The sequence below is a fragment of the Gadus macrocephalus genome, chromosome 19 (genome assembly GCF_031168955.1).
Source record: "Gadus macrocephalus chromosome 19, ASM3116895v1".
Taxonomy (NCBI): Eukaryota; Metazoa; Chordata; class Actinopteri; order Gadiformes; family Gadidae; genus Gadus; species Gadus macrocephalus.
In genome coordinates, this window is record NC_082400.1 from 15,128,716 (window position 1) to 15,145,135 (window position 16,420).

Consider the following 16,420-nt stretch of genomic DNA (forward strand, 5'->3'; position numbering starts at 1 on the left):
AAATCTACTGCATACTGTTTTGATTTTTCCTCCCTTGTATTCGCCTGCAGTGGTTTACATGTTGGGATTTATTTGAATCTTGTTACGTTTCCAGTGTAGCATTGGCCTAAATAACGTTTCCTTGATGTGTTTACAGAATGATGTGAAAACATGACATAAGCTAAACGAAGGCTTTGGCAGTGATGACGAGTTTAAGTTTGGATATGCACTCCAATTCAACTGTCACCTGAATAGACACACACACACGCACAAAAGCACAGACACAGACACAGACACAGACACACACAAACACACACACACACACACACACACACACACACACACACACACACACACACACACACACACACACACACACACACACACTAGCACCAGTGTGTAAACAGTTAAGCTATTTCATTCATCCTAAAGACAACATGTGACCCATTTAGTGCTTTCTTTATTCCATCTTCTTTTGCAGATAAAAGTATGCAGATAAAAGTATGCGTTACGTATTTATTATATATATATATAATGTTATATTTTGAAGGGATCTTCACCGCTGTTGTAGTGATGACATCATGCAGAACAGAAAATAGGTGTCTCCTGATGAAAGTAAAACACACTCACACACACACGAACAAACACACACACTCACACACACACACACACACACACACACACACACACACACACACAATCTGTATATCCGGAGGCCAGGGAGCATCCATGACAAGTTTATACAAACGAGAATACATTAAGGGATGGCAGTGTCACTTTGACAACTGCCAGACAACCTGGCCTACCCATTGGGCTTGCTTCCACCACACACTTCCCCATTTGGTCTGAGTGAAGTTTAATAAGCCTTCCCTCTGCTTGTATAGCTTAAGCCCTTGCGGAAAGTAGAGAGAAGATATTTGTGTGGAAAAATACTATAAAATGTTGTATACAGAGTGAAGCATGCTAATGGCCTCTTATGGGGACCATTAGTATGTGCAGCGGATCAATATGAAACACTTCATGGGAACCTTGCTTACAAGCTAGCTGCCTAAACCTATGAGAATGAGAAAATACATATTTTGTCTGTTAAATGAAGTTTTTGCCCCACATGTGATTCTTTTGATATTACAGTTCCTTATGGATGCAACCTTGTTGCATAAGAGTCTGAATGGACGCCAGAAACTCATTTGATTATAGCAGACAGAAAGGCCTCTTGACAGATATGGATATTGAACCATGTTCATAAGCTCAGTAAAATGGTTTATTAATAATAAAGGTTGAGAATGATGAATACACCTAGACTATTTATTCCATGTTTTAAGTTTTTTTAAATGAAGGGAATTATCTAAGATTACCAAAATAACATTCTTAAAACAAAAACAAAATCTTATTTTGGAAACTCGTAACGGTTGCTAGGAAACAGCGTAAGATGGAGAGAGAGAGAGAGAGAGAGAGAGAGAGAGAGAGAGAGAGAGAGAGAGAGAGAGAGAGAGAGAGAGAGAGAAGGACATAGAGAGATACCCTATCCAGCCATGCTTGTGTTTACAATTAAGCAGGAAGGAAGAGTTACAGAATAAAGATCCAATCAAAAGTGTCAGCCATCATGGGGCAGAAGCTTTTATACTTCTACGATCATGTAAACATTTCTAGGCAGGCAGACAGCTTTTGATTGTTATAATGGTTGGTCTCTCAGAGCAGAAAGGGAATTGACTTAATGGGTCATGGAGGCAGACACAGATCTAAGTCTACACCTTGCAGGTATCAAAAACACAGGCAGAAATGTCAATGGTTTCTGCCTGCACTTTGACAAAACAATTTGGTCTTTCAGTGTAAGTACACAATGGAGCCAAATTCCCCTTAAAATACCAAACTAACATTTATTTATTTAAAAAATTAAACTATTTGTACTCATACGACAGAGCCTTGGTTATACCTGTATGGATATGAACAACTATTTGACAGTAAAATACATTTATTGAGCTGACACTTTTGTCCAAAGCAACTTACAATAAGTGCATTCAACCATGAAGATACGCACCAAAAAGTGTGATAATCATGTGGGTACATAAAATCCATCCAATTAGCAAAATAGCTTTAAGAGACACATTAGATATGCACAGTGGCGACTGGTCATTAGGGGCAAGTGGGGCTCGGCCCCACCTACTCTCACAAGAAAAAAAGAAAAGAAAATGAAAATTTAAAAAAATCGAGGCCCTGGAGTTCTGAGTTCAAGTCCCGTCAGTATGTCTCCGTCACTTTTTATTTTAAAAATTCTACAAATTCTGCGGCACCAGGCAGTGAGTTCAGAAGTTCAGAGATTCAGAAGATCAGAGTTTCAGAAGATCAGAGGATATATGTGATGACCTAACATTTTTAAATGCATGACATAATTACAATATGGGTTTAAAGAACATGTCTGCTGCTTCTATTGTTTGAGTCCTTGTGTTTATTGTGTTCATGTAAGGGACTGTTCTTCTATTGTTTGAGTCCTTGAGTTTATTGTGTACATGTGAGGGACTGTTTTTCTGTTTGGTTAATAACGACTCAGCGGGTTCACTAAATGTTTTCTGTGTTCAGCAGAGGATCAATTTACACTTGAAGTTCGGGGGTTCACTGAATAAAAAGCACAATAGAGGCTTCGTCTACATCTCAGCTTCAGAATTCTTTTTCTTTTTCACCCTGAGCAAGTTTGAATTCTGATCATAGAAAATTGAGAGAAAGGACTAGTGTTTGAAACGTAAAACAGGAAACAAGGAGAATCCTTGAGAAAGAAAGCGAGTCCTGAAACACCAAAATGTGGTCGGTCTCTTATTTATTTTTTCACAATTTAGCAAACTCTACGAAAATAAAGCGTTCATGTCTCCAACCCATGCCATAACCCTTTGGTGTATAAGCTACATATAGTGTTTGTTAAACACGCGTTGGATAATTTCATGATTTCGCTTTGTTCAGTGTACAATGATTTCAACAAGACTTTTTGTTCCTAAGTTTTCTGTATTCTTGTTAAAAATAAATCCTGTTTCCTTGAATCGAAGACTGTTAAAGGAACTGGGAGCTGAGTCCCATTGAACAGCGAAAGATCCTGCACGGATGAGCCCCTTCCCACCTGCAGGACTTCATTATTCCGTTTCGTCCTCCTCGACCCCTCCGTCCATCAACAGCGTGTCTTCTTTCAATCCCTGTTTATCCATATCCAAAGCCGAAACTCATTGCAAACATTTTGTTCATCTGTTTGTCCGAGGAAATACAACACCAGCAACTCTCACGACCAGTGGCGGTTGGTCAATAGGGGGCGCTAGGAAGCCGCCCCTATGTGAAATATTCACTTGACACTGTTGTTATTTATTGGTCGTCATGAAAAAAACAAAAGGGGTAACACTGTCGATATTTATCAAATAAAACATGAGTGGTAACACTCGTTTTTATCAAATGAAACATAAGGGGTAACAATGTCGTTTTTTATCGGTCGTCATAAAAAAAACATAAGGGGTAACGCTGTTGATATTTATCAATTAAAACATAGGGTGTACAACTGTCGTTTTTTATTGGTCAACATGGAAAAAACATGAGGCGTAAGTCTGTCTTTTTTATCGGCCATCATGAAATAAACATAAGGGCTAACACTGTTGTTTTTCTTTGGTCGTCATGAAAAAAACCACAAGGGGTAACACTTTGGTTTTTTAAGGGTCGTCATGAAAAAAAACATAAGGGGTAACACTGTTGTTTTTTATTGGTCGTCATAAAAAAAACATGAGGGGTAACACTGTTGTTTTTTATTGGTCGTCATGAAAAAAAACATAATGGGTAAGTCTGTCTTTTTTTATCGGCCATCATGAAATAAACATAAGGGGTTGATATTTATCAAATAAAACATAGGGGGTAACACTGTTGTATTTCTTTGGTCGTCATGAAAAAAAACATATGGGCTAACACTGTTGTTTTTCTTTGGTCGTCATGAAAAAAACCACAAGGGGTAACACTTTGGTTTTTTATTGGTCGTCATGAAAAAAAACATAAGGGGTAACACTGTTGTTTTTTATTGGTCATCATAAAAAAAACATAAGGGGTAACACTGTTGTTTTTTATTGGTCGTCATGAAAAAAAACATAATGGGTAAGTCTGTCTTTTTTTATCGGCCATCATAAAATAAACATAAGGGGTTGATATTTATCAAATAAAACATAGGGGGTAACACTGTTGTATTTCTTTGGTCGTCATGAAAAAAAACATAAGGGGTAACACTGTCATTTTTTATTGGTCGACATGAAAAAAAACATAAGGGGTAACAGTGTCGTTTTTTATTGGTCGTCATGAAAAAAAACATAAGGGGTAACACTGTTGTTTTTTATTGGTCATCATGAAAAAAAACATAAGGGGTAAGCCTGTCTTTTTTTATCGGCCATCATGAAATAAACATAAGGGGTAACACTGTTGATATTTATCAAATAAAACATAGGGGGTAACACTGTTGTTTTTCTTTGGTCGTCATGAAAAAAACCACAAGGGGTACGTTTTTTATTGGTCGTCATGAAAAAAAACATAGGGGGCAACACTGTGGTTTTTTATTGGTCGTCATGAAAAAAAACATAAGGGGTAACACTGTTGTTTTTTATTGGTCGTCATGAAAAAAAACATAAGGGGTAACACTTGTTTGTTATTGGTCGTCATGAAAAAAAACATAAGGGGTAACACTGTTGTTTTTTATTGGTCGTCATGAAAAAAACAAGGGGTAACACTGTGGTTTTTTATTGGTCGTCATGAAAAAAAATCATAAGGGGTAACACCGTCGTTTTTTATTGGTCGTCATGAAAAAAAACATAAGGGGCAACACTGTTGTTTTTTATTGGTCGTCATGAAAAAAAACAAGGGGTAACACTGTGGTTTTTTATTGGTCGTCATGAAAAAAAACAAGGGGTAACACCGTTGTTTTTTATTGGTCGTCATGAAAAAAAACATAAGGGGTAACACTTGTTTGTTATTGGTCGTCATGAAAAAAAACATAAGGGGTAACACTGTTGTTTTTTATGGGTCATAATGAAAAAAAACATAGGGGGTAACACTGTTGTTTTTCTTTGGTCGTCATGAAAAAAATCATAAGGGGTAACACTGTTGTTTTTTATTGGTCTTCATGAAAAAAAACATAAACACTGTTTTCTTTGTCAAATAAAATATAAGGAAGGGGTAACACTGTCGTTTTTTATTGGTCGTCATGAAAAAGACATAAGGGAAATAATAGAAATACACACATACATTTTAATGTCATGTATATTGTCTTTATTGATGATTGATAATTGTGTATTGTCATCGCCTCAGTGGTGCAGTGGAGTGCACTCTGCCTAACCCCCTGGAGACCGGGGTTCAAGTCTTGTTGCTGTCCTCAGTTGGAATGCTCTAATCTCTATTTCATGCGAATTATAAAGACAAGTATAACCATTGTGTTGTCTTTTTTCGGTGTCTTGTTGGTGCATTGATAAGTTCAGAGGTTAACACTCCAAACAGTTCAGGTTCGGATCACCACAAAAACGTCTGCAGGGGTACAACTGTGGTTTTTTATTGGTCAACATGGAAAAAACATGAGGGGTAAGTCTGTCTTTTTTTATCGGCCATCATGAAATAAACATAAGGGGTAACACTGTCGATATTTATCAAATAAAACAGGGGGTAACACTGTCGTTTTTTATTGGTCGTCATGAAAAAAAAACATAAGGGGGATGATTGATTATTGTGTTTTGTCATCGCCTCAGTGGTGCAGTGGGGTGCGCTCTGCCTAACGCCCTGGAGGCCGGGGTTCAAGTCTGGTTGATGTCCTCTGTTGGAAGACTCTTATCTCTATTTCATGCGAATTATACAGTCAAGTGTAACCATTAGGTTGACTTTTTTCGGCGTCTGGATGGTGCATTGATAAGTTCTGAGGTTATCACTCCAAACATCTCAGGTTCGGATCCCCGCAAAAATGTCGACAGGGGTACAACTGTGGTTTTTTATTGGTCAACATGGAAAAAACATGAGGGGTAAGTCTGTCTTTTTTTATCGGCCATCATGAAGTAAACATAAGGGGTAACACCGTCGATATTTATCAAATAAAACATAGGGGGCAACACTGTTGTTTTTCATTGGTCGTCATGAAAAAAAACCACAAGGGGTAACACTGTCGTTTTTTATTGGTCGTCATGAAAAAAAACATAAGGGGTAACACTGTTGTTTTTTATTGGACGTCATGAAAAAAAACATAAGGGGTAACACTGTTGTTTTTTATTGGTCGTCATGAAAAAAAACATTAGGGGTAACACTGTTGTTTTTTATTGGTCGTTTTTTATTTTATCGTGTTTTTTATTGTTTTATAAGGGGTAACACTGTTGTTTTTTATTGGTCGTCATGAAAAAAAACATAAGGGGTAACACTGTCGTTCTTTATTGGTCGTCATGAAAAAAAACATAAGGGGTAACACTGTTATTTTTTATTGGTCGTCATGAAAAAAAACATAAGGGGCAACACTGTTGTTTTTTATTGGTAGTCATGAAAAAAAACATATGGGGCAACACTGTTGTTTTTTATTGGTCGTCATGAAAAAAAACATAAGGGGTAACACTGTTGTTTTTTATTGGTCGTCATGAAAAAAAACATAAGGGGTAACACTGTTGTTTTTTTATTGGTCGTCATGAAAAAAAACATAAGGGGTAACACTGTCGTTTTTTATTGGTCGTCATGAAAAAACACATAAGGGGTAACACTGTTGTTTTTTATTGGGCGTCATGAAAAAAAACATAAGGGGTAACACTGTTGTTTTTTATTGGTCGCCATGAAAAAAAACATAAGGGGTAACACTGTTGTTATTTATTGGTCGTCATGAAAAAAAACATGAGGGGTAACACTGTTGTTATTTATTTGTCGTCATGAAAAAAAACATAAGGGGTAACACTGTTGTTTTTTATTGGTCGTCTTGAAAAAAAGACATAAGGGGTAACACTGTTGTTTTTTATTGTTCGTCATGAAAAAAAACATAAGGGGTAACACTGTTGTTTTTTATTGGTCGTCATGAAAAAAAACATAAGGGGTAACACTGTCGTTTTTTATTGGTCTTCATGAAAAAAAACATAAGGGGCAACACTGTTGTTTTTTATTGGGCGTCATGAAAAAAAAAATAAGGGGTAACACTGTTGTTATTTATTGGCTACAATGAAAAAAAACATAAGGGGTAACACTGTTGTTTTTTATTGGTCGTCATGAAAAAAAACATAAGGGGTAACACTGTTGATTTTTATTGTTCGTCATGAAAAAAAACATAAGGGGTAACACTGTTGTTTTTTATTGGTCGTCATGAAAAAAAACATAAGGGAAATAATAGAAATACACACATACATTTTAATGTCACGTATATCCTCTTTATTGATGATTGATTATTGTGTATTGTCTTCGCCTCAGTGGTGCAGTGGAGTGCACTCTGCCTAACCCCCTGGAGACCGGGGTTCAAGTCCGGTTGATGTCCTCAGTTGGAAGGCTGATGTCTCTATTTCATGCGAATTATATAGTCAAGTATAACCATTAGGGTTACTTTTTTTGGTGTCTGGATGGTGCATTGATAAGTTCTGAGGTTAACACTCCAAACAGCTCAGGTTCGGATCCCAGCAAAAATGTCGACAGGGGTACAACTGTGGTTTTTTATTGGTCAACATGGAAAAAACATGAGGGGTAAGTCTGTCTTTTTTCACCGGCCATCATGAAGTAAACATAAGGGGTAACACTGTCGATATTTATCAAAAAAAACATAGGGAGTTACACTGTTGTTTTTCTTTGGTCGTCATGAAAAAAAACACAAGGGGTAACACTGTCGTTTTTTATTGGTCGTCATGAAAAAAACATAAGGGGTAACACTGTTGTTTTTTATTGGTCGTCATGAAAAAAAACATAGGGGGTAACACTGTTGTTTTTCTTTGGTCGTCATGAAAAAAAACATAAGGGGTAACACTGTCGTTTTTTATTGGTCATCATGAAAAAAACATAAGGGGTAACACTGTTGTTTTTTATTGGTCGTCGTGAAAAAAAACATAGGGGGTAACACTGTTGTTTTTCTTTGGTCGTCATGAAAAAAAACATAAGGGGTAACACTGTCGTTTTTTATTGGTCGTCATGAAAAAAAACATAAGGGGTAACACTGTTGTTTTTTATTGGGCGTCATGAAAAAAAACATAAGGGGTAACACTGTTGTTTTTTATTGGTCGCCATGAAAAAAAACATAAGGGGTAACACTGTTGTTATTTATTGGTCGTCATGAAAAAAAACATAAGGGGTAACACTGTTGTTATTTATTGGTCGTCATGAAAAAAAACATAAGGGGTAACACGGTTGTTTTTTATTGGTCGTCATGAAAAAAAGACATAAGGGGTAACACTGTTGTTTTTTATTGTTCGTCATGAAAAAAAACATAAGGGGTAACACTGTTGTTTTTTATTGGTCGTCATGAAAAAAAACATAAGGGGTAACACTGTCGTTTTTTATTGGTCGTCATGAAAAAAAACATGAGGGGTAACACTGTCGTTTTTTATTGGTCGTCATGAAAAAAAACATAAGGGGTAACACTGTTGTTTTTTATTGGGCGTCATGAAAAAAAACATAAGGGGTAACACTGTTGTTTTTTATTGGTCGCCATGAAAAAAAACATAAGGGGTAACACTGTTGTTATTTATTGGTCGTCATGAAAAAAAAAAAAGGGGTAACACTGTTGTTATTTATTGGTCGTCATGAAAAAAAACATAAGGGGTAACACTGTTGTTTTTTATTGGTCGTCATGAAAAAAAGACATAGGGGGTAACACTGTTGTTTTTTATTGTTCGTCATGAAAAAAAACATAAGGGGTAACACTGTTGTTTTTTATTGGTCGTCATGAAAAAAAACATAAGGGGTAACACTGTCGTTTTTTATTGGTCGTCATGAAAAAAAACATGAGGGGTAACACTGTCGTTTTTTATTGGTCGTCATGAAAAAAAACATAGGGGGCAACACTGTTGTTTTTTATTGGGCGTCATGAAAAAAAACATAAGGGGTAACACTGTTGTTTTTTATTGGGCGTCATGAAAAAAAACATAAGGGGTAACACTGTTGTTTTTTATTGGTCGCCATGAAAAAAAACATAAGGGGTAACACTGTTGTTATTTATTGGTCGTCATGAAAAAAAACATAAGGGGTAACACTGTTGTTATTTATTGGTCGTCATGAAAAAAAACATAAGGGGTAACACTGTTGTTTTTTATTGGTCGTCATGAAAAAAAGACATAAGGGGTAACACTGTTGTTTTTTATTGTTCGTCATGAAAAAAAACATAAGGGGTAACACTGTTGTTTTTTATTGGTCGTCATGAAAAAAAACATAAGGGGTAACACTGTCGTTTTTTATTGGTCGTCATGAAAAAAAACATGAGGGGTAACACTGTCGTTTTTTATTGGTCGTCATGAAAAAAAACATAAGGGGTAACACTGTTGTTTTTTATTGGGCGTCATGAAAAAAAACATAAGGGGTAACACTGTTGTTTTTTATTGGTCGCCATGAAAAAAAACATAAGGGGTAACACTGTTGTTATTTATTGGTCGTCATGAAAAAAAAAAAAGGGGTAACACTGTTGTTATTTATTGGTCGTCATGAAAAAAAACATAAGGGGTAACACTGTTGTTTTTTATTGGTCGTCATGAAAAAAAGACATAGGGGGTAACACTGTTGTTTTTTATTGTTCGTCATGAAAAAAAACATAAGGGGTAACACTGTTGTTTTTTATTGGTCGTCATGAAAAAAAACATAAGGGGTAACACTGTCGTTTTTTATTGGTCGTCATGAAAAAAAACATGAGGGGTAACACTGTCGTTTTTTATTGGTCGTCATGAAAAAAAACATAGGGGGCAACACTGTTGTTTTTTATTGGGCGTCATGAAAAAAAACATAAGGGGTAACACTGTTGTTTTTTATTGGGCGTCATGAAAAAAAACATAAGGGGTAACACTGTTGTTTTTTATTGGTTGCCATGGAAAAAAACATAAGGGGTCACACTGTTGTTATTTATTGGTCGTCATGAAAAAAAACATAAGGGGTAACACTGTTGTTTTTTATTGGTCGTCATGAAAAAAAACATAAGGGGTAACACTGTTGTTTTTTTATTGGTCGTCATGAAAAAAAACATAAGGGGTAACACTGTTGTTTTTTTATTGGTCGTCATGAAAAAAAACATAAGGGGTAACACTGTCGTTTTTTATTGGTCGTCATGAAAAAAAACATAAGGGGTAACACTGTTGTTTTTTATTGGGCGTCATGAAAAAAAACATAAGGGGTAACACTGTTGTTTTTTATTGGTCGCCATGAAAAAAAACATAAGGGGTAACACTGTTGTTATTTATTGGTCGTCATGAAAAAAAACATAAGGGGTAACACTGTTGTTATTTATTGGTCGTCATGAAAAAAAACATAAGGGGTTACACTGTTGTTTTTTATTGGTCGTCATGAAAAAAAGACATAAGGGGTAACACTGTTGTTTTTTATTGTTCGTCATGAAAAAAAACATAAGGGGTAACACTGTTGTTTTTTATTGGTCGTCATGAAAAAAAACATAAGGGGTAACACTGTCGTTTTTTATTGGTCGTCATGAAAAAAAACATGAGGGGTAACACTGTCGTTTTTTATTGGTCGTCAGGAAAAAAAACATAAGGGGTAACACTGTTGTTTTTTATTGGGCGTCATGAAAAAAAACCTAAGGGGTAACACTGTTGTTTTTTATTGGTCGCCATGAAAAAAAACATAAGGGGTAACACTGCTGTTATTTATTGGTCGTCATGAAAAAAAACATAAGGGGTAACACTGTTGTTATTTATTGGTCGTCATGAAAAAAAACATAAGGGGTAACACTGTTGTTTTTTATTGGTCGTCATGAAAAAAAACATAAGGGGTAACACTGTCCTTTTTTATTGGTCGTCATGAAAAAAAACATAAGGGGCAACACTGTTGTTTTTTATTGGGCGTCATGAAAAAAAACATAAGGGGTAACACTGTTGTTTTTTATTGGTCGCCATGGAAAAAAACATAAGGGGTCACACTGTTGTTATTTATTGGTCGTCATGAAAAAAAACATAAGGGGTAACACTGTTGTTATTTATTGGCTACAATGAAAAAAAACATAAGGGGTAACACTGTTGTTTTTTATTGGTCGTCATGAAAAAAAACATAAGGGGTAACACTGTCGTTTTTTATTGGTCGTCATGAAAAAAAACATAAGGGGTAACACTGTCGTTTTTTATTGGTCGTCATGAAAAAAAACATAAGGGGCAACACTGTTGTTTTTTATTGGGCGTCATGAAAAAAAACATAAGGGGTAACACTGTTGTTTTTTATTGGTCGTCATGAAAAAAAACATAAGGGAAATAATAGAAATACACACATACATTTTAATGTCACGTATATCCTCTTTATTGATGATTGATTATTGTGTATTGTCTTCGCCTCAGTGGTGCAGTGGTGTGGACTCTGCCTAACCCCCAGGAGACCGGGGTTCAAGTCCGGTTGATGTCCTCAGTTGGAAGGCTCTTATCTCTATTTCATGCGAATTATAAAGTCAAGTATAACCATTACGGTTAGTTTTTTCGGTGGCTGGATGGTGCATTGATAAGTTCTGAGGTTAACACTCCAAACAGCTCAGGTTCGTTTCCCTGCAAAAATGTCGACAGGGGTACAACTGTGGTTTATTATTGGTCAACATGGAAAAAACATGAGGGGTAAGTCTGTCTTTTTTTATCGGCCATCATGAAGTAAACATAAGGGGTAACACTGTCGATATTTATCAAATAAAACATAAGGGGTAACACTGTCGTTTTTTATTGGTCATCATGAAAAAAACATAAGGGGTAACACTGTTGTTTTTTATTGGTCGTCATGAAAAAAAACATAGGGGGTAACACTGTTGTTTTTCTTTGGTCATCATGAAAAAAAACATAAGGGGTAACACTGTCGTTTTTTATTGGTCGTCATGAAAAAAAACATAAGGGGTCACACTGTCGTTTTTTATTGGTCGTCATGAAAAAAAACATAAGGGGTAACACTGTTGTTTTTTATTGGTCGTCATGAAAAAAAACATAAGGGGTAACACCGTTATTTATTGGTCGTCATGAAAAAAAACATAGGGGGTAACACTATTGTTTTTCATTGGTCGTCATGAAAAAAAACATAGGGGGTAACACTGTTGTTTTTTATTGGTCGTCATGAAAAAAAACATAAGGGGTAACACTGACGTTTTTTATTGGTCGTCATGAAAAAAAACATAGGGGGTAACACTGTTGTTTTTCTTTGGTCGTCATGAAAAAAAACATAGGGGGTAACACTGTTGTTTTTTATTGGTCGTCATGAAAAAAAACATAGGGGGTAACACTATTGTCTTTCATTGGTCGTCATGAAAAAAAACATAGGGGGTAACACTATTGTCTTTCATTGGTCGTCATGAAAAAAAACATAAGGGGTAACACTGTTGTTTTTTATTGGTCGTCATGAAAAAAAAACATAAGGGGTAACACTGTTGTTTTTTATTGGTCGTCATGAAAAAAAAACTTAAGGGGTAACACTGATGTTTTTTATTGGTTGTCATGAAAAAAAACATAAGGTGTTTTTTTATTGGTCGTCATGAATAAAAGTCGTCATGAATAAAAACATATTTAAAAAAATAAATAATTGTTCTTGTCAAGTAAAATATAAGGGGTAACACTGTTGTTTTTTATCAGTCATCATGGGAAAAAAACATAAGGGGTAACACTGTCGTTTTTATCATATGAAACGTAAAGGGTAACACTGTCGTTTTTTTATCTGTCGTCATGAAAAACCCATAAGGGGTAACACTGTCGAAATGTATAGAATAAAACATAGGGGTATCTGCCAACTATTAATAAACTATGATCATTACGAAATAAATCAACAAAAATACATAGCGTTTATCCTCGATCAATCGTGTGACATGCTTGTCATTGCCAACAACCATTTAAATGCGTCTGAACATCAATGATTTGGGCTAGGCTAGTTATTGGTCATTCGAAATCGACCTCCTCCAAGTCAGGAGCGCCGGCCACGTTTAAGTCAATGTAAGCTCGCTAACTTTTTGCTGTCTATCAAGCAGAGGACTCCCCAAGCAATGTTATACTTAAAAGGAGCAAGTAAGTTACATAATAATTTAGTCTTTCGGCCTGTAGCATATAAACAAAATGAAGCAACTCTCCCATATTTCTAACTGCATTTGAAGTAGACATTGAGACTCACATAAAATGGATGCTTTAGGAAAGTGATCATGATTTGTCTCAATATCAGAATAACAACAATGGGTCAAATAGCAATGGCTGGTGGAATGGCCATGAAGTAGGTCTGTATATGCAGTATAAGCTTGTCCAGGCCCTGCAAGTCAGGATGTAGGCTAATGAATCTGAATGAAAAGTAGGTAAATAGGTAGTGGCCATCCCCAAAATGCACCAGAATACAGGAAATCAAATCTATTAAATTCACGACCTCAGACCCCCTGTCTATTACTGTGCCCCACCAACATGTTTGATCGCCAGCCGCCACTGGATATGCAGTCTTTAGTGCTCACACATTGGTCACAAAATCATCTGTTAGGTAAAGAGCACTGCATTCCGACCAATGCAATGCAAGTTGCCATGGTTTTCACCATACACCTGTGACCAGAAGTCCGTTTTTTTCAGCTAACTTGTTTCAAGTTGTGACGGCCCCCTAGGTCTCTCCCTCTCCAGACCCATTATTTTTGGTTAAACTTTCTGTTTGTCAATAAATTATGGTTACTTTTCAGTTGAAACCTTGGTGTGTCTCCATATTTGTTATGGCCAAGAGCCGGGCCGTGACAAATTGGGGACACACCAAGGTTTCAACTGAAAAGTAACCATAATTTATTGACAAACAGAAAGTTTAACCAAAAATAATGGGTCTGGAGAGGGAGAGACCTAGGGAGGAGCAGAGGATCTTGCCCAGGTTACAGTCAGAGGGCCGTCACACAAGTTTTCCCTCACAAACGCCTGTGGGATTTCACATGCTTACATCACCACCCCTAGCCTGGCAAGCCAGACGCATATCGGAAAGATATTGGGTCCGGTCTCGTATGGCGGCAGTGTGGGCGGGATAAACGGTTGTCTTTCAAGTTCCCTCTGCACGCAATAGGATAGCGCTACAACCAATCAGAGCAACGAAGTAGGTGACGTAGTCAGAGCGACGGAAATTTCCATGGGGAAGTGTTGCGAAACTCCGAATACATCTTTCTTTTCCAGGAAAGGCTTCAGTGCAGTTCTTTGTTCATTTCTCAAAGAAAATGATAACTTCAAGTCTTGAAGAGTCGCGGCCAAAGCCGAGTCGAAAGACAGCCGTTCGCCAGCAGCAGCAGCCATCATTGTTTACCTCTAACATGGAACCGTCGCAGCTCTGTCGTCATTCGGCTCGATACCGCCCCTCACGATCTGATTAGTCTCGCAAAGCCAGACCAAACAACAGCAAGTAGAATGGTCTGGAGCCACGCTACCTCGAGCCGTCTATCCGTGGGGAAACTGGGCGGGCCTGTTTTTATTTCTTTAAACCAATCACAATCGTCTAGGGCGGGGCGAAGCAGCAGTTGTGTCCATGCAAAATAGTGCCGGGGGGGAAATTATTTTGACGGAACTTCTTGACGTTCAGAGGCTGTCAGAAATGGCTCAATCCCAAACGCCACAAAAAACCATTAACGATGTATGTCGCCTATGTGGAGATCATTTTATAGATAAAAAGAACAAACATCGTTTGATTCTTTGTCACGATGATTTCAAGCCACCATACACTTTGGCCCTTGAGGAGCTCACGGGACCTATAAAAACGAACGACGTTTTAACATTTATGTGTGGTTCTTGTAGAACACTACTAAAGAAATACCGTAGGAGCTATTGTGAAGTGGAACGGATCGGTTCATTGGTTAAATCCATGTCAAACGCTCATGCCGCTGTCAGAGTGAAACGATGCGCCAAATCCACACCAACCGGCGATAGTCGTGACCGCAAACGCATCGTCCCCGGGGAGAATCCTGCCAGACGGAGTCTCCAAGGTAATGTCAAAATAGGCTATGTTGTGGTCCTACCATTGTAATGAAATCAGATAGTCAGTAATCAGTAATTACATTATATTAAAATTAAACAAGATTGGATGTCTAGTTCCACAAACAATTTCGAAAACTTGTCTGTAGGCCTATAGCCATTTACCACCAACTGCTATTCATGTGTCTCTTTGGAAAACAATGTTATACTGTCCAGAGATGTGTCCACGGAAAGAGCCAAACATGCCAACTTTACAGCGCCGTCAAAGTCCTCTTCAAAACTCGCCATACTGCCTAGTTTTCTAGTTTGAGGGGGAGCACAATACGGTAACGCAACCGGAAGCAACCGGAAGGGGAGGAGTCGCGGCCAAATCGGCCGCTAAGCAATAGAGTGGCGAAGTCACGCCCCTTCCGGTAGGGCTCATGGGACCTATGAGATCGAAAAATATGAATGGGTGTCAATGGAGAGAAAATAATTATTTTCTGGTCCCAGTCTTTATATGCCCTGGATTACACATATGTTGTTTGTGGATTTAAATGATAATTTTTCATGCAAAGAAAACTAAAAATGTTCGTGAAGAAGTTTGATAATTTTAGGTTTTATGTGAGGCCGCTCTGTGAACTACAGCTCTTCGCTGCTCTCGACGCATATGATATACGTCGCCACACCCGCCCTAGGAACTCGGCACAGAGATGGCGATCTCTCTGCCCCACTTCACCGCTTTTTCCAAGGGGAGGATAAAAGCATCGAAAGAGGTGAAAACCATTATAAGTCGGGGCACGTGCAGAGTTTCAGTTATGCCGATGGGAAGATTGTCGGTCTTCTCCACGCCAGTCGCAGGGAGCGTGACGTCACATACGAGCCGTGTAGTCTTTCTCGTTGTGTTTTCTCTACAGCCTTTATCTGAACAATTGCACAATAAACGGTCGAACTCTTTGCATGAAAAATTATCCTTTATATCCACAAACAACATATGTGTAATCCAGGGCATATAAAGACCGGGACCAGAAAATAATTATTTTCTCTCCATTGACACCCATTCATATTTTTCGATCTCATAGGTCCCATGAGCCCTACCGGAAGGGGCGTGACTTCGCCACTCTATAGACGCTGTCCACTTCCGTTCAGCCAGACTACGATCTGATTGGCCTGTCCCATTTTCTGTTTCCAGCAGCGAAAAACGACGAAAGAAGGCTAGACCTCCCTGGCTGCAAATTAAATTTGCTGCCGCTAAGGGCTTTTAGATTTCTAGGCTACACCACCACTCTATCCTCGAACAAAAATGAACAAGCAGTTTTTTGATTATTTTAGGAACTTCACACGTAACACTCAAACCCGTTAAACCCTCTTGTAGACCTCTAAAACAA